Here is a 19341-nt window from a genome sequence, read left to right on the forward strand (position 1 = left end):
TGGGTCAGTTGAAGGTACTTCAGGGGAAAGGAGCAGCGTTAAGATGTTCCAAAGAAAGTTTGGTCGTGATGGAACCTTACGGAGCCATCGCAGCTTCCTTAAATTATGTTCCTAAGGGCCAGGCACAGCTGCCTCTAAGCCCTTTACACAGCAATATGGTGGTAGTGGGAACCACTGTTTTCTGGATTGGGATCAGAGTTCTTGGGAGACAGAGAATTGGAATTTCTGTCCCTACCCAAATATACCCCAGGACTTTGACACATCAACAGGTATGCTGCTAGTTTATTAATGTTACTGGGTGCCACTTCCCAAAAGGAGGAAGCCAGGATGGGGGAGTAAAATTGTTCAGGGATATTCTTTGTTCTTTTTGTGTTACAGCTGATTTTTGTTGTTGTTGTTGTTGTTAGATATCAAGGGTTGCTGAGATCTCAAAGCTGGATAATGGTCCAAAGATAGAAAATGTCTTTTTCATGACCATCAAATGTTATTCCTGAAAGAGAGACTGAGAATTTAGAGATTTGTCTAGCCATTAGGACTTCAGATAAAGTACGACTGTGGTCATTGTCATCTACGTCACATTTTCAGAGTTCACATTTATGGTTTAAATAAAATATTTAAAAAATAATAAAAGGGAAAACCAGTACATTACTTAGTTGTTACATACTGATATTATATATTTTTGTGTGAAACAGTATATTTAGAGAAAAGAGAAAACTGCATTTTGGGACTCACACTGGCTGCAGAAACAGAAATGTAACATCATAGTTGTTGAAAAGAAATAATTAGTGCTTCTTGTATGCAAAAAAGAGTATATTTTGAGGTTTCATTCAATTTCCTGTTGGCATTTCCTCATTTCTAACTAAAACCAGCATTGCACATTGAATTTTCAAGCCAAAAATGAAAACATGGCAAATTATTTTACGGATATTATTATTATTTTTTAACATCTTTATTGGAGTATAATTGCTTTACAATGGTGTGTTAGTTTCTGCTGTATAACAAAGTGAATCAGCTATACATAAACATATATTCCCATATCTCCTCCCTCTTGCATCTCCCTCCCACCCTCCCTAGGTGGACACAAAGCACCGAGCTGATCTCCCTGTGCTATGTGGCTGCTTCCCACTAGCTATCTATTTTACATTTGGTAGTGTATATATGTCCATGCCACTCTCTCACTTCGTCCCAGTTTACCCTTCCGCCTCCCTGTGTCCTCAAGTCCATTCTGTACATCTGCATCTATATTCCTGTTGTGCCCCTAGGTTCTTCAGAACCATTTTTTTTTTTTTTAGATTCCATATATTTCTGTTAGCATATGGTATTTGTTTTTCTTTTTCTGACTTACTTCACTCTGTATGACAGACTCTAGATCCACCCACCTCACTACAGATACTCAATTTCATTTCTTTATATGGCTGAGTAATAGTCCATTGTATATACGTGCCACATCTTCTTTATCCATTCATCTGTAGATGAACACTTAGGTTGGTTCCATGTCCTGGCTATTGTAAATAGAGCTGCAGTGAACATTGTGGTACATGACTCATTTCTCTAATGATTAGTGATGTTGAGCATCCTTTCATATGTTTGTTGGCAATCTGTATATCTTCTTTGGAGAAATGTCTATTTAGGTCTTCTGCCCGTTTTTGAATTGGGTTGTTTGTTTTTTGGATATTGAGCTGCATGAGCTGCTTGTAAATTTTGGACATTAATCCTTTGGCAGTTGCTTCATTTGCAAATATTTCCTCCCATTCTGAGGGTTGTCTTTTTGTCTTGTTTATGGTTTCCTTTGCTGTGCGAAACCTTTTAAGTTTCATTAGGTCCCATTTGTTTATTTTTGTTTTTACTTCCATTTCCCTAGGAGGTGGGTGAAAAAGGATCTTGCTGTGATTTATGTCATAGAGTGTTCTGCCTGAGTTTTCCTCTAAGAGTTTGATAGTGTCTGGCCTTACATTTAGGTCTTTAATCCATTTTGAGTTTACTTTTGTGTATGGTGTTAGGGAGTGTTCTAATTTCATTCTTTTACATGTAGCTGTCCAGCTTTCCCAGCACCACTTATTGAAGAGGCTGTCTTTTCTCCATTGTATATTCTTGCCTCCTTTATCAAAGATAAGGTGAGCATATGTGTGTGTCTGTTTTTGTGCCAGTACCATACTGTCTTGATTACTGTAGCTTTGTAGTACAGTCGGAAGTCTGGGAGCCTGATTCCTCCAGCTCTGTTTTTCTTTCTCAAGAGTGCTTTGGCTATTCAGGGTCTTCTGTGTTTCCATACAAATTGTGAATTTTTTTTTTCTAGTTCTGTGAAAAATGCCATTGGTAGTTTGATAGGGATTGCATTGAATCTGTAGATTGCTTTGGGTAGTATAGTCATTTTCACAATGTTGATTCTTCCAATCCAAGAACATGGTATATCTCTCCATCTATTTGTATCATCTCTCTTTCATCAGTGTCTTATAATTTTCTGCATACAGGTCTTTTGTCTCCTTAGGTAAGTTTATTCCTAGGTATTTTATTCTTTTTTGTTGCAATGGTTTCAGGTTTTTGAAACTATTGCAAGAAATGGGTTCAAAAGTGATCTGAAAAATCACTTTCGGATTTTTCATCATTAGTATATAAGAATGCAAGAGATTTCTGTGCATTAATTTTGTATCCTGCTACTTTACCAAATTCATTGATTAGCTCTAGTAGTTTTCTGGTAGCATCTTTAGGATTCTGTATGTATAGTATCATGTCATCTGCAAACAGTGACAGCTTTACTTCTTCTTTTCCAATTTGGATTCCTTTTCTTTTTCTCTCTGATTGATGTGGCTAAAACTTCCAAAACTATGTTGAATAATAATGGTGAGAGTGGGCAACCTTGTCTTGTTCCTGATCTTAGTGGAAATGGTTTCAGTTTTTCACCATTGAGGATGATGTTGGCTGTGGGTTTGTCATATATGGCCTTTATTATGTTGAGGTAAGTTCCCTCTATGCCTACTTTCTGGAGGGTTTTTATCATAAATGGGTGTTGAATTTTGTCAAAAGCTTTCTCTGCATCTATTGAGATGATCATATGGTTTTTCTCCTTAAATTTGTTAATATGATGTATCACATTGATTGATTTGTGTATATTGAAGAATCCTTGCATTCCTGGGATAAACCCCACTTGATCATGGTGTATGATCCTTTCAATGTGCTGTTAGATTCTGTTTGCTAGTATTTTGTTGAGGATTTTTGCATCTGTGTTCATCAGTGGTATTAGTCTGTAGTTTTCTTTTTTTGTGACATCTTTGTCTAGTTTTGGTATCAGGGTGCTGGTGGCCTCGTAGAATGAGTTAGGGAGTGTTCCTCCCTCTGCTATATTTTGGAAGAGTTTGAGAAGGATAGGTGTTAGCTCTTCTCTAAATGTTTGATAGAATTCTCCTGTGAAGCCATCTGGTCCTGGGCTTTTGTTTGTTGGAAGATTTTTAATCACAGTTTCAATTTCAGTGCTTGTGATTGGTGTATTCATAATTTCTGTTTCTTCCTGGTTCAGTCTCAGAAGGTTGTGCATTTCTAAGAATCTGTCCATTTCTTCCAGGTTGTCCATTTTATTGGCACAGAGTTGCTTGTAGTAATATCTCATGATCCTTTGTATTTCTGCAGTGTCAGTTGTTACTTCTCCTTTTTCATTTCTAATTCTGTTGATTTGAGTCTTCTTCCTTTTTTACTTGATGAGTCTGGCTAATGGTTTATCAATTTTGTTTATCTTCTCAAAGAACCAGCTTTTAGTTTTATTGATCGTTGCTCTCGTTTCCTTCATTTCTTTTTCATTTATTTCTGCTCTGATCTTTATGATTTCTTTCCTTCTGCTAATTGTGGGGTTTTTTTGTTCTTCTTTCTCTAATTGCTTTAGGTGTAAGGTTAGGTTGTTTATTTGAGATGTTTCTTGTTTCTTGAGGTAGGATTGTATTGCTATAATCTTCCCTCTTAGAACTGCTTTTGCTGCATCCCATAGGTTTTGGGTCATCGTATCTCCATTGTCATTTGTTTCTAGGTATCTTTTGATTTCTTCTTTGATTTATTCAGTGATCTCTTGGTTATTAAGTAGTGTATTGTTTATCCTCCATGTGTTTGTATTTTTTACAGATTTTTTTCCTGTAATTGATATCTAGTCTCATAGTGTTGTGGTCAGAAAAGATACTTGATACGATTTCAATTTTCTTAAATTTACCAAGGCTTGACTTGTGACTCAAGATATGATCTATCCTGGAGAATGTTCCATGAGCACTTGAGAAGAAAGTGTATTCTGTTGTTTTTGGATGGAATGTCCTATAAATATCAATTAAGTCCATCTTGTTTAATGTATCATTTAAAGCTTGTGTTTCCTTATTTATTTTCATTTTGGATGATCTGTCCATTGGTTAAAGTGGGGTGTTAAAGTCCCCTACCATGATTGTGTTACTGTCTATTTCCCCTTTTATGGCTGTTAGTATTTGCCTTATATATTGAGGTGCTCCTATGTTGGGTGCATAAATATTTACAATTGTTATATCTTCTTGTTGGATTGATCCCTTGATCATTATGTAGTGTCCTTCTTTGTCTCTTGTAATGGTCTTTTTTTTAAAGTCTATTTTGTCTGATATGAGTATTGCTACTCCAGCTTTCTTTTGATTTCCATTTGCATGGAATATCTTTTTCCATCCCCTCACTTTCAGTCTGTATGTGTCTCTAGGTCTGAAGTGGGTCTCTTGTAAAGAGCATATATACGGGTCTTGTTTTTGTATCCATTCAGCCAGTCTGTGTCTATTGGTTGGAGCATTTAATCCATTTACATTTAAGGTAATTATCAATATGTATGTTCCTATTACCATTTTCTTAATTGTTTTGGGTTTGTTACTGTAAGTCTTTTCCTTCTCTTGTGTTTCCTGCCTAGAGAAGTTCCTTTAGCATTTGTTGTAAAGCTGGTTTGGTGGTGCTGAATTCTCTTAGCTTTTGCTTGTCTGTAAAGGTTTTAATTTCTCTGTCAAATCTGAATGAGATCTTTGCTGGATAGAGTAATCTTGGCTGTAGGTTTTTCTCTTTCGTCACTTTAAATATGTCCTGCCACTCCCTTCTGGTTGCAGCGTTTCTGCTGAAAGATCAGCTGTTAACCTTATGTGGATTCCGTTGTATGTTATTTGTTGTTTTTCCCTTGCTGCTTTTAATATTTTTTCTTTGTATTTAATTTTTGATAGTTTGATTAATATGTGTCTTGGTATGTTTCTCCTTGGATTTATCCTGTATGGGACTCTCTGTGCTTCCTGGACTTGATTGACTATTTCCTTTCCCATAATAGGGAAGTTTTCAACTATAATCTCTTCAAACATTTTCTCAGTCCCTTTCTTTTTGTCTTCTTCTTCTGGGACCCCTATAATTCGAATGTCGGTACGTTTAATGCTGTCCCAGAGGTGTCTAAGAGTGTCCTCAATTCTTTTCATTCTTTTTTCTTTATTCTGCTCTGTGGTAGTTATTTCCACTATTTTATCTTCCAGGTCACTTATCCGTTCTTCTGCCTCAGTTATTCTGCTATTGATTCCTTCTAGAGAATTTTTAATTTCATTTATTGTGTTGTTCATCATTGTTTGTTTGCTCTTTAGTTCTTCTAGGTCCTTGTTAAACATTTCTTGTATTTTCTCCATTCTGTTTCCAAGATTTTGGATCATGTTTACTATCATTACTGTGAATTCTTTTTCAGGTAGACTGCCTATTTCCTCTTCATTTGTTTGGTCTGGTGGGTTTTTACCTTGCTCCGTCATCTGCCGTGTATTTCTCTGTCTTCTCATTTTGCTTAACTTACTGTGTTTGGGGTCTCCTTTTCGCAGGCTTCAGGTTTGTAGTTCCCATTGTTTTTGGTGTCTGCGCCTAGTGGGTAAGGTTGGTTCAGTGGGTTGTGTGGGCTTCCTGGTGGAGGGTACTCATGCCCGTGTTCTGGTGGATGAGGCTGGATCTTGTTTTTCTGGTGGGCAGGACCGTGTCTGGTGGTGTGTTTTGAGCTGTCTGTGAACTTAGTATGATTTTAGGCAGCCTCTCTGCTAATGGGTGGGGTTGTGTTCCTGTCTTGCTAGTTTTTTGACATAGGGCATCCAACACTGTAGCTTGCTGGTCGTTGAGTGGAGCGGGGTCTTAGCGTTGAGATGGAGATCTCTGAGAAAGCTTTTGCCATTTGATATTATGTGGGACTGGGAGGTCTCTGGTGGACCAATGTCCTGAACTTGGCTCTCCCACCTCAGAAGCTCAGGCCTGACACCCGGCTGGAGCACCAGACTCTGTCAGCCACACGGTTCAGAAGAAAAGGTAGCAAAAGAAAGAAAGAAAGAAAGAGAAAAAAATATAATAAAATAAAGTTATTAAAATAAAAAATAAAAAAATTATTAAAAATAAAAAATAAAAAGTAATTAAAAAAAAAGGAGGGGAGAGCCACCAAACCAAGAAACAAATCCACCAATGATTACAAGTGCTAAAACTATAGTAAAACAAACAAACAAACAAAAAAAACGGACAGACAGAACCCTAGGACAAATGGTAAAGGCAAAGCTATACAGACAAAATCACACAAAGAAGCCTACAGATACATACTCACAAAAGGAGAAAAAGGGAAAAAATATATATATGGAAAAAAAAAGGAAGAGAGCAGCCAAATCAATAAACTGATGTACCAGTGATAGTAAGCAGTAAATACTAAACTAAGATAAACATAAAACCAGAAACAAATTAGATGCAGAAAGCCAACCCCAAGTCTACAGTTGCCCCTAAAGTCCACCACCTCAGTTTTGGGATGGTTTGTTGTCTCTTCAGGTATTCCACAGAAGCAGGGCACATCAATTTGATTGTGGAGATTTAATCCGCTGCCCCTGAACCTGCTGGGAGAGATTTCCCTTTCTCTCCTTTGTTCCCCCAGCTCCTGGGATCCAGCTTTGGATTTGGCCCCGCCTGTGCATGTAGGTCGCCTGAGGGCATCTGTTCCCTGCCCAGACAGGACAGGGTTAAAGTAGCAGCTGATTAGGGGGCTCTGGCTCACTCAGGCATGGGGGGAGGGAGGGATATCGAATGCGGGGTGAGCCTGCGGCAGCAGAGGCCAGCATGACGTTGCAACAGCCTGAGGCGTACCGTGTGTTCTCCTGGGGAAGTTGTCCCTGGATCACGGGACTCTGGCAGTGGGGGACTGCACAGGTTCCCGGGAGGGGGAGGTGTGCATAGTGATCTGTGCTTGCACACAGGCTTCTTGGTGGCTGCAGCAGCAGCCTTAGCGGCTCATGCCCGTCTCTGGCGTCCTTGCTGATAGCTGTGGCTCACGCTGGTCTCAGAGCTTGTTTAGGCGGTGCTCTGAATCACCTCTCCTCGTGCACCCTGAAACAATGGTCTCTTGCCTCTTAGGCAGTTCCAGACATTTTCCCGGACTCCCTCCCAGCTAGCTGTGGTGCACTAGCCCCCTTCAGGCTGTATTCACACAGCCAACCCCAGTCCTCTCCCTGGGGTCTGACCTCCGAAGCCCGAGCCTCAGCTCCCAGCTGCCGCCCGCCCCAGAGGGTGAGCAGACAAGCCTCTTAGGCTGGTGAGTGCTGATCAGCAGCAATCCTCTGTGTGGGAATCTCTCCACTTCGCCCTCTGCACCCTTGTTGCTGCGCTCTCCTCCATGGCTCTGAGGCTTCTCCCCCACCACCCCCCGTCTCTGCCAGTGAAGGGGCTTCCTAGTGTGTGAAAACTTTTCCTCCTTAATAGCTCCTTCCCAGAGGTGCAGGTCCCATCCCTATTCTTTTGTCTCTGTTTTTTCTTTTTTCTTTTGCCCTACCCAGGTACGTGGGGAGTTTCTTGCCTTTTGGCAAGTCAGAGGTCTTCTGCCAGCATTCAGTAGTTGTTCTGTAGGAGCTGTTCCACATGTAGATGTATTTTTGGGGAGGAAGGTGATCTCCACGTCTTACTCCTCTGCCATCTTGAAGCTATCCCCCGATGTTATTTTTGGATTGGAATTCTTTTTGAATAATACACTGAAAGTATCTCGGATAAACCCTGCATATCTATTCAGTTGACAAATGGCCTCCAGTCTGTTGCTGAACCACAAATATTCATAATGCATAGTCATGTTATTTTTATTTTTAACCTTTCTGCAAACCATTAACTCACCAGTAGCTTTGCTCCATGCTCCCTTAGAAAGAATGTCTTTTTTTTTTTAATTTATTTATTTATTTATTTATTTATTTATTTATTTATTTATTTTTTTGGCTGTGTTGGGTCTTCGGTTCGTGCGAGGGCTTTCTCCAGTTGCGGCAAGCGGGGGCCACTCTTCATCGCGGTGCGGGGACCGCTCTTCATCGCGGTGTGCGGGCCTTTCTCTATCGCGGCCCCTCCCGTCGCGGGGCACAGGCTCCAGACGCGCAGGCTCAGCAATTGTGGCTCACGGGCCCAGCTGCTCCGTGGCATGTGGGATCTTCCCAGACCAGGGCTCGAACCCGTGTCCCCTGCATTAGCAGGCAGATTCTCAACCACTGCGCCACCAGGGAAGCCCGAAAGAATGTCTTTTAAATGGAATATAAATTTCTGTTTTTCAGCAGTCAGTTCCACAAATATTAATCAAGTGCTCACTGCATGCAGGGAATTGTAGGGCATTTAAAGACGAGTCAGTGGCTTCACAGGCGAATTCTATCAAACATTTAGAGAAGAGCTAACACCTATCCTTCTCAAACTCTTCCAAAATATAGCAGAGGGAGGAACACTCCCTAACTCATTCTACGAGGCCACCAGCACCCTGATACCAAAACTAGACAAAGATGTCACAAAAAAAGAAAACTACAGACCAATACCACTGATGAAAACAGATGCAAAAATCCTCAACAAAATACTAGCAAACAGAATCTAACAACACATTGAAAGGATCATACACCATGATCAAGTGGGGTTTATCCCAGGAATGCAAGGATTCTTCAATATATGCAAATCAATCAATGTGATACACCATATTAACAAATTGAAAGAGAAAAACCATATGATCATCTCAATAGATGCAGAAAAAGCTTTTGACAAAATTCAACACCCATTTATGATAAAAACTCCCCAGAAAGTAGGCATAGAGGGAACTTACCTCAACATAATAAAGGCCATATATGACAAACCCACAGCCAGCATCATTCTCAATGGTGAAAAACTGAAACCATTTCCTCAAAGATCAGGAACAAGACAAGGTTGCCCACTCTTGCCGCTGTTATTCAACATAGCTTTGGAAGTTTCAGCCACAGCAATCAGAGAAGAAAAAGAAATAAAAGGAATCCAAATTGGAAAAGAAGAAGTAAAGCTGTCACTGTTTGCAGATGACATGATACTATACATAGAGAATCCTAAAGATGCTACCAGAAAACTACTAGAGCTAATCAGTGAATTTGGTAAAGTAGCAGGATACAAAATTAATGCACAGAAATCTCTTGCATTCCTATACACTGATGATGAAAAATTTGGAAGAGAAATTAAGGAAACACTCCCATTTACCACTGCAACAAAAAGAATAAAATACCAAGGAATAAACCTACCTAAGGAGACAAAAGACCTGTATGCAGAAAACTATAATACACTGATGAAAGAAATTAAAGATGATACAAGCAGATGGAGAGATATACCATGTTCTTGGATTGGAAGAATCAACATTGTGAAAATGACTACCCAAAGCAATCTATAGATTCAGTGCAATCCCTATCAAACTACCAATGGCATTTTTCATAGAACTAGAACAAAAAATTTCCCAAGTTGTATGGAAACACAAAAGATCCTGAATAGCCAAAGCACTCTTGAGAAAGAAAAATGGAGCTGGAGGAATCAAGCTCCCAGACTTCAGACTATACTACAAAGCTACAGTAATCAACACAGTATGGTACTGGCACAGAAACAGAAATGTAGATCAATGGAACAGGTTAGAAAGCCCAGAGATATACCCACGCACATATGGTCACCTTATCTTTGTTAAAGGAGGCAAGAATATACTATGGAGAAAAGACAGCCTCTTCAATAAGTGGTGCTGGGAAAATTGGACAGCTACATGTAAAAGAATGAAATTAGAACACTCCCTAACCCCGTACACAAAAATAACCTCAAAGTGGATTAAGGAGCTAAATATAAGGCCAGACACTATCAAACTGTTAGAGGAAAACATAGGCAGAACACTCTATGACATAAATCACAGGAAGATCCTTTTTGACCCACATCCTAGAGAAATGGAAATAAAAACAAAAATAAAGAAATGGGACCTAATGAAACTTAAAAGCTTTTGCACAAAAAAGGAAACCATAAACAAGACGAAAAGGCAGCCCACAGAATGGGAGAAAATATTTGCAAATGAAGCAACTGACAAAGGATTAATCTCCAAAATTTACAAGCAGTTCATGCAGCTCAATATCAAAAAAACAAACAACCCAATCCAAAAATGGGCAGAAGATCTAAGTAGACATTTCTCCAAAGAAGATATACAGATTGCCAACAAACACATGAAAGGATACTCAACATCACTAATCATCAGAGAAATGCAAATCAAAACTACATGAGGTATCACCTCACACCAGTCAGAATGGCCATCATCAAAAAATCTACAAACAATAAATACTGGAAGGGGTGTGGAGAAAAGGGAACCCTCTTGCACTGTTGGTGGGAATGTAAATTGATACAGCCACTATGGAGAACAGTATGGAGGTCCCTTAAAAAACTAAAAATAGAACTACCATACGATCCAGCAATCCCACTACTGGGCATATACCCTGAGAAAACCGTAATTCATAAAGAGTCATGTACCACAATGTTCACTGCAGCTCTATTTACAATAGTCAGGACATGGAAGCAACCTAAGTATCCATCGACAGATGAATGGATAAAGAAGATGTGGCACATATATACAATGGAATATTACTCAGCCATAAAAAGAAATGAAATTGAGTTATTTGTAGTGAGGTGGATGGACCTAGAGTCTGTCATACAGAGTGAAGTAAGTCAGAAAGAGAAAAACAAATACTGTATGCTAACACATATGTATGGAATCTAAAAAAAAAAAAAAGAAGTTTCTGAAGAACCTAGGGGCAGGACAGGAATAAAGATGCAGATGTAGAGAATGGACTTGAGGACACGGGGAGTGGGAAGGGTAAGCTGGGACGAAGTGAGAGAGTGGCATGGCCATATATACAGTACCAAATGTAAAATAGATAGCTAGTGGGAAGCAGCCACATAGCACAGGGAGATCAGCTCAGTGCTTTGTGATCACCTAGAGGGGTGGGATAGGGAGGGTGGGAGGGAGACGCAAGAGGGAGGAGATATGGGGATATATGTATATGTATAGCTGATTCACTTTGTTATAAAGCAGAAACTAACACACCATTGTAAAGCAATTATACTCCAATAAAGATGTTAAAAAAAAAAAAAAACGACGAGTCAGGCACATATAGAACTGTGGAGTCAGACAGCCTCGCTTCAGGTTCTGACCCTTCCACTTATTGGCTCTGAGGACTTAGGCATTAATTAGAAGCACTGTAAACCCCAGTTGCCGCATCTGTAAAACAGTAATGATAATATTATTCTTTAGTGTTCTTTTAAAGTGTAGATGAGTTAATATGTGTAAAGTACTTAGCATGGTATCTGACTCGAAACTCAACCCAAGATGTTATTATAATAAGTGACTTAAGGAACTTATTTCCTTATGAGAGACAGAGAATACACATAGATAACTGTGGTACAAGACGTTATAGGTAAGAACAGTAGAAGGCTATGAGCAAAGTGCTGTGCTGGTTCAGAGGAGAGAGAGAAAGCACATCCAGAAGGAATATCAAGAAAGTTCATTTCTACAAGTGAGGGATAGGAGGAGGAAGAGAAACCAGTGAGTGAGGCATAGGGGTCAGAGGCCCTGAGAAGGCTGCCATCACCCAGCATGAGGTTGAAAACTGGTGGTCTGCAGGCAAATTGGGTTCACAGTTAGGGTTCCTTTAGACCACTTAGGGTTTACAATTTTTTTTTTAGCAAACATTTAAAAATTGGGTGAACTCATATAAAAATCCAAATTTCTAGTTTCTTTTGAAAAATTAGAACATCTGGCAAATTAGGCTTGAAGCCTTGCTTGGCAAACTACAGGATTGAGCTAAGTAGCAACTGCTGCTTTCTTTGGAGAACAAATTCTCCAGATTGCTATGCCATCCTTCACGCCCTATTGTATTGCCTACAATACATGGGCCTACTTCGTGCATTTATGTAAGTTGCCCAGCCCCTGCACAGGTCATCAGAATATCTTTGAATGCCTGCTTATTTCACAAGAGATGGTGTGGTGGTTGATGTCGAGTATCCAGATTAATATGTGGCTTCACCTCTGACCTGAAAGCAGCTCATAGGATACTGGAGGATAGGATGTAAACATAGATCAGCTTGTGCCATGACCGACCATACCAGGAAACCAGAAGTACCACAATATGGGAACTGATTTTACGAGAAGTACAGAAAACATATGCTGGGAGAGCACAGAGAAAGGAAAGGTTATATAATGAAGGAGTGATATTTTAAATATTCCTTTGGAAGTTTTAAAATTTTGGTCAAGAAAATAGTTTCCCAAACAAGTGGAAATGTGCAGGCTTTCTGACTTACCTGACTATGGCAACTCTAAGATGATAAACTAGTAGGCATGTAAGCCTGGGATGATAAACGTACCTGAGTCAGAATAATTTGAGGGACTCCAGAGATGTGACTCAGATTAAGGAAGTATTGGTTGTTGTGAAAGCGGCAGATAAGAAATCTTTTCCTTATGAGCTTGCTGATTACAATGTTCTCATGAGGTGCCCTCGCTCTTAACTTCATAGCGATGTTTCAAAAGCAACATTTGGCTTTTACATATCTGATTTCTTTAGCGTAAAACAAAGCATGTGGTCACATTCAGAAGAAAGAATGGCGTGTTACTGCTATTGCTGTAATGTGAGTAATGTCATGTGGTTGCAGTTTTACATCTGCTTTTTATTTTCATTTCATCTTAGCGAAAGAGAACTAATTGAAGCAATTTTTTTCTTAGGATCTGTGGTTTAACTGTGCATACCTTTCTATATCCATCCCCTAACCCTCCAACAAATCAGGTAGTTCTTTCCACGTATTGTAAATCCCACCATAAAATTGAGTGATGTTCTATAATTTAGTTACCGTATTTCTTATTTGCAGCTGTGTTAGATTCCAGCTTTCGCCAGAAATATCCAAGATATAGGAGTTATGTAAGCACTCAGTTTCTTAAATCCTTAGCAACTGGATTCAATAATACATTCTATTCAGTTTGGCTCTTATAAAGAAGTGTAATTTATTCATCTTTCATGCAATCAGTCTTACTAAATCTAGAATTCCAGTTCATCATTAGATGTTGTTTTCCTGGTTGGGAGAGAGTCTTCAGAAATGGCTCTTATCGTCATGAGGCATTTCTTTGTTAAGTCAACTAGTTTAATTGACTATAAAAATCCTTCTCACTTGGTGTATTTTCTTGTTCTTAAAATATTGATTCAGTTGTATACTATTTGGTAAGACCAAGAAAAATTAACAAACATTTGAGGAAAATTGTAGGTGTATTTATCTCTTTTCTTGCCAAGAGAATACCAACCAACAATTAACTGTGTTTTGGTCTCTTGTTTCAACGTTAGCTAAACTTGAGGAAATATAAAACATGGTTTGACATGTAATCTTGAAAGGTGTTTTACTATTGAGTTCAGGGGTTTGTAGAGTTCCAATAACGGCCATTCTGTTCACTTGACCTCAGATTACTTACTATGCTGGTCAAGGGCAGGAACTGAGGCCTCTTTTATGTATGCTAGTCACAAGCACAGAAATCTCATTGACCATCTGTTCATTTCAAAAAACTATAGAAGTATGCCACAAGAGCATGGATTTCTGAATTGAGGAACAGACAGGAAGTTACTTCAGACGTCCTTGCTTCTGATGCTAACCGGGCAAATGTTCCCAACTAAATCTGGGGAATTCTTCTTGCCACCTATTTTTTACAGATTACTTTGAAGTTTTTGTTTATATTTCTTGGTTTTTCTATGTTAAGCCTCCTGTGTAGTCAAGGTCTCTTTGATTTCATGGAAGTATTTCAAAATGATAAAAACAATCTGGCTGAAAGATTTTTTTCTTTACTTTTAGTACTGCCAGGCAAATGATCCATCTGATGACAGGAAATAGCAGTAGCCTATGGAAAAGTATACCATTAGCTTGAAAACACAGGGCACGCTGGCTTTATTTAGGCAGGTTTGTGTTTTTCTGGCCCTTAACTCATGCCTTATTTTCATATCAGATAACTTATGGAGGCATGAGTAATTTCCTCTGTATTTGGCTTTTCGAAATGAGTTTACTTAGCTTCAAAGACACCTGTTGGCTCAGTCAACACCACAGATATTTTTTTAAGGATGAACTTAGAATCCCTTGGCAATCAATTAGTCAAATCAACAAATACCTCTTGACCTCAAGGTCTGTTCTCTTCTTGTTGCTCCTTAGATATTCTATGCATATCATGGAGAGTTTTTACTGAACTGAATTTTACTTTAACTGAATAAAAGCATTTCTGTATGACTCAGAAATATATAAACAATATGGATGGTCAGAGAATCTGCTCAGAACTTCCTACCAGAGGAAATCAAGATTCTTCTGCTGATCAGGAAAACAGATGGTACTGATTGGCACTTTGACGTGACAATAGAACCTCTCCTGGCACCACGGAGCTTCTTGAATGTACCAATGAGCAATCTTTGCCAGAACCAGTGATTGCCTTTTCTTGCTCCCTCTTGGCCTCTGTTTTCATCACATGCTGTCCTTCAAATATTTGTACTATATGGTTATGCTATCAGAGACTGAGATTGAGGAAAGACGTTATATAGCCTTGGATTTAATTGTGGAGAATTGCAGACTCATAAGCTTTCAGAGTTGACAGAAACTTTCTTAGAAGAAATTGAGACCCAGAAAGAAAAAGTGACTTGCTCAAAAGTACCCAGCTGCTTATACCAGCAGAACTGGGGCTAAAATCTAACCTTTAGGCCAGTATCTTTTGGGTACAGAGAGTCACATTGTCAAAGCAGAATGAAAATAGCCTTGGTAGAATAATTTTTTCTTTTTTAAGATTTTATTGATTGATTGATTACTATGTTGGGTCTTCGTTTCTGTGCTAGGGCTTTCTCTAGTTGCGGCAAGCGGGGGCCACTCTTCATCGCGGTGTGCGGGCCTCTCACTATCGTGGCCTCTCTTATTGCAGAGCACAGGCTCCAGACACGCAGGCTCAGTAGTTGTGGCTCACGGGCCTAGTTGCTCCGCGGCATGTGGGATCTTCCCAGACCAGGGCTCGAACCCATGTCCCCTGCATTAGCAGGCAGATTCTCAACCACTGCGCCACCAGGGAAGCCCAGAATAATTTTTTGTTTTCTTAAATATAAGAAATGACCTTCTATGCTTATGAAATCATTACATGTTTACTGTAGAAATTCAGGAAATACCAAAACATCTAAGAAAAATAAGATAAAATCATCAAGGTTTTTACCATCAGGTTAAATTTCCTTCCAGTCTATCTCTCTACAGGGGCATGAACATACACACATACATACACAGTATACCAGTTGGAGTTCTGGGCAAGGAACAGAAAAAACACCCAACTTGGATTTTGAAGATAATGAGATGAAGGAACTATTTACAGATTTAAAGGAGCCAGTAAGAGGTGTTGGGACACTTAGGACTAGCAACAGTGGGTAGGGAGAAGAAAAAGTGTATTGGAGCTTAGGGAGAGCTAGAGCTGTGGTAGAAGAATCTTCCAGGGTAGCTTCCTTGCCACTTGTACCTCTACAGTTATGACATGGACTGCAGCAAAAACTGCCATTGAAGGAGGGATACCTGACCCTGCTCTGCTGTGTTTCCTGTCTTACATGCTTCTGAGTAGACTGGCTCCAAGTGTGGCCTCTGTTTGCCTTTGAACATGAATATTCAGTTGAACCTAAGAAAAATCCCCTTAATGGGCACCTCAGGGATACATTGCTGCCCAAACCATAATGCCAAAGCAGTGAGGGAAGGGGAAGATACCCCAAACTCTTCTTCTTCCTGCGCTCCAATCTCCTAACACTCCTCCCCTCTCATTGACAAAACCTAACTACAAGACAGAGGTCAAGGAGAAAGAGTAATTGTCCCAGCTTGCATCAGATGTTCATGACAGTTTATCATTCTTGTCTCGGTGGGCATTTGGCTCTGTGCGTGAAGCTGTTCTGAACATTCATATACAAAGTTTGAGTCGTACATTTTCATTTCTCTTGGATAGATTCACAGGAGTGGAACTGCTGAGTCATAGGATAGACAAACATTTAACTTTTTTTTTTTTCATTTTTATTTCTTTTTATTAAGACTAAGACAATGAAATGAATAGGAAACATTGACACCCAGGAACGCGAAGGCTTTGGCTGGTGTTTTTGGTTTTTTTTTTAACATCTTTATTGGAGTATAATTGCTTTACAATGTTGTGTTAGTTTCTGCTGTATAACAAAGTGAATCAGCTATACGTATACATATATCCCCATATCCCTTCCCTCTTGCGTCTCCCTCCCTATCCCACCCCTCTAGGTGGTCACAAAGCACTTAGCTGATCTCCCTGTGCTATGCGGCTGCTTCCCACTAGCTATCTATTTTACATTTGGTAGTGTACATACGGCCATGCCACTCCCTCACTTCGTCCCAGCTTACCCTTCCCACTCCCCGTGTCCTCAAGTCCATTCTCTACGTCTGTGTCTTTATTCTTGTCCTGCCCCTAGGTTCTTCAGAACCATTTTTTTTTTTTTAGATTCCATATATATGTGTTAGCATATGGTATTTGTTTTTCTCTTTCTGTCTTACTTCACTCTGTATGACAGACTGTAGGTCCATCCACCTCACTACAAATAACTCATTTTCGTTCCTATTTTATGGCTGAGTAATATTCCATTGTATGTATGTGCCACATCTTCTTTATCCATTCATCTGTCAATGGACACTTCGGTTGCTTCCATGTCCTGGCTATTGTAAATAGTGCTGCAGTGAACACTGTGGTACATGACTCTTTTTGAGTTATGGTTTTCTCAGGATACATGCCCAGTAGTGGGATTGCTGGGTTGTATGGTAGTTCTAGTTTTAGTTTTTTAAAGAACTTCCATGCTGTTCTCTATAGTGGCTGTATCAATTTACATTCCCACCAACAGTGCAAGAGGGTTCCCTTTTGTCCACACCCTCTCCAACATTTATTGTCTGTAGATTTTTTAAAAAAATTAATTATTTAATTAATTAATTAATTTATGGTTGTGTTGGGTTTTTCGTTTCTGTGCGAGGGCTTTCCCTAGTTGTGGCAAGCGGGGGCCACTCTTCATTGCGGTGCGCGGGCCTCTCACCATCGTGGCCTCTCTTGTTGCGGACCGCAGGCTCCAGACGCGCAGGCTCAGCAACTGTGGCTCACGGGCCTAGCTGCTCCGTGGCATGTGGGATCCTCCCAGACCAGGGCTCGAACCCATGTCCCCTGCATTGGCAGGCGGATTCTCAACCACTGTGCCACCAGGGAAGCCCTGTAGATTTTTTGATGATGGTCATTCTGACTGGTGTGAGGTGATACCTCATTGTAGTTTTTTTTTTTAATTTTTTTTAAAGTATTTGTTTATTTATTTATTTATGGCTGTGTTGGGTCTTCGTTTCTGTGCGATGGCTTTCTCTAGTTGTGGCAAGCAGGGGCCACTCTTCATTGCGGTGCGCGGGCCTCTCACTGTCGCGGCCTCCCTTGTTGCGGAGCACAGGCTCCAGACGCGCAGGCTCAGTAATTGTGGCTCACGGGCCCAGCTGCTCCGCGGCATGTGGGATCTTCCCAGACCAGGGCTCGAACCCGTGTCCCCTGCATTAGCAGGTAGATTCTCAACCACTGCGCCACCAGGGAAGCCCCTCGTTGTAGTTTTGATTTGCATTTCTCTAATGATTAGTGATGTTGAGCATCCTTTCATGTGTTTGTTGGCAATCTGTATATCTTCTTTGGAGAAATGTCTATTTAGGTCTTCTGCCCATTTTTGGATTGGGTTGATTGTTTTTTTTTGATATTGAGCTACATGAACAAACATTTAACTTTTTAAGAAACTGTCAAACAGTTTTCCAAAGTGGTTGTGCCATTGTATACTGACACCAACAACGTGTGAGAGTTTGCTGGTTCCATACTTCTCCAACGTTTAGTTTTAACAAACATTTTCATGTGGGTCATTCTAGCGGCTAGTGATACCTCATTGGGATTTTAGTTTGCATTTCCCTGATGACTTGATGTTGAGGACTTTTTCATGTGCTTATTTATCACTTATGTTATCTTCTTTTATAACATATCTGTTCAAGTCATTTTAGAACTGGATTTTTAAATATTATTGACTCTTAGTGAACTAAGTGAACTGTGTGAGTTCCTTGTATATACTGGATACAAGTCCTGTGTCAGATTTGTGTGTTATATTTTTCTCTCTGTCTGTGGCTTTTCTATTTTCTTAGTGGTGGCTTTGGATAAGTAAAATTAAAAAATATTGATGAAGTCTGGTTTACAAATTTTTTCTTTCTGTTTTTCTTTTTTTTGCCTAGCCAACAATTTAAAAAAACATAGTTGTAGATTATTTAAAATGTCCTTTTTTTAAAAAAAAGATTTCTTTTTAAAAACGAAATACAATTTGAGTGTTTTTCAGGTCACTATATTCCATAGACTGAATGTGTGCTTACCAAATTCATATGTTGGAATCTAATCCCCAGTGTGATTGTGTCTGGAGGGGAGGCCTTTGGGAGTAATTTGGTCATGGGGATGGTGCCCTCGTAAATGGGTTAAGTGCCCTTATAAAAGAGACCCAAAGAGCTTCTTTGTCCTTTTCATTATGTGAGGACACAGCCAGAAGATGGCCATTTAGGAACTAGGAAGCAGGCCTTCACTAGATACAGAATCAGCCTGAGCCTTGATCTTGGACTTCCAAGCCTTCAGAACTGTCAGAAATACATATCTGTTGTTTATAAGCCACCCAGTCTGTGGTATTCTGTAATAGCAGCTCAAACAGACTGAGACAATGTGTATCCTACTTCAAAGTGGGCCATAAAATACTGGATGCTTAGAGCTGCAAGGAGACCTTGATACCATCTCTTCCAAACTCCTCCCTAACATTAGGTTTCCTTCTTAAAGATATTACCGATCATAATTCACCCTCTGGATGCTTCTAGAGATTGAGAGCTACCAGAAGTGAGTCCCCTTTTGGGGAAAATAAGATGTAAAAGAGTCACTTCTTGAAACTGAGATACTCTTTTAATAGTCTCCTCAGTAGAATTTTATACAATATAATTTCATTGGTGTGATCACTGAAAACCAAA

The 19341-nt window shown here is 39.7% G+C and overlaps 1 protein-coding gene across 4 annotated transcripts in view; it reads left to right on the top strand.

Moving 5' to 3' along the window:
- Positions 1-19341, top strand: part of FSIP1 (fibrous sheath interacting protein 1) — a 214419-nt gene that overhangs the window by 57905 nt on the left and 137173 nt on the right. The gene's annotated exons all lie outside the window — the stretch shown is intronic.

Source organism: Balaenoptera acutorostrata, chromosome 3 (genome assembly GCF_949987535.1).
Source record: "Balaenoptera acutorostrata chromosome 3, mBalAcu1.1, whole genome shotgun sequence".
Taxonomy (NCBI): Eukaryota; Metazoa; Chordata; class Mammalia; order Artiodactyla; family Balaenopteridae; genus Balaenoptera; species Balaenoptera acutorostrata.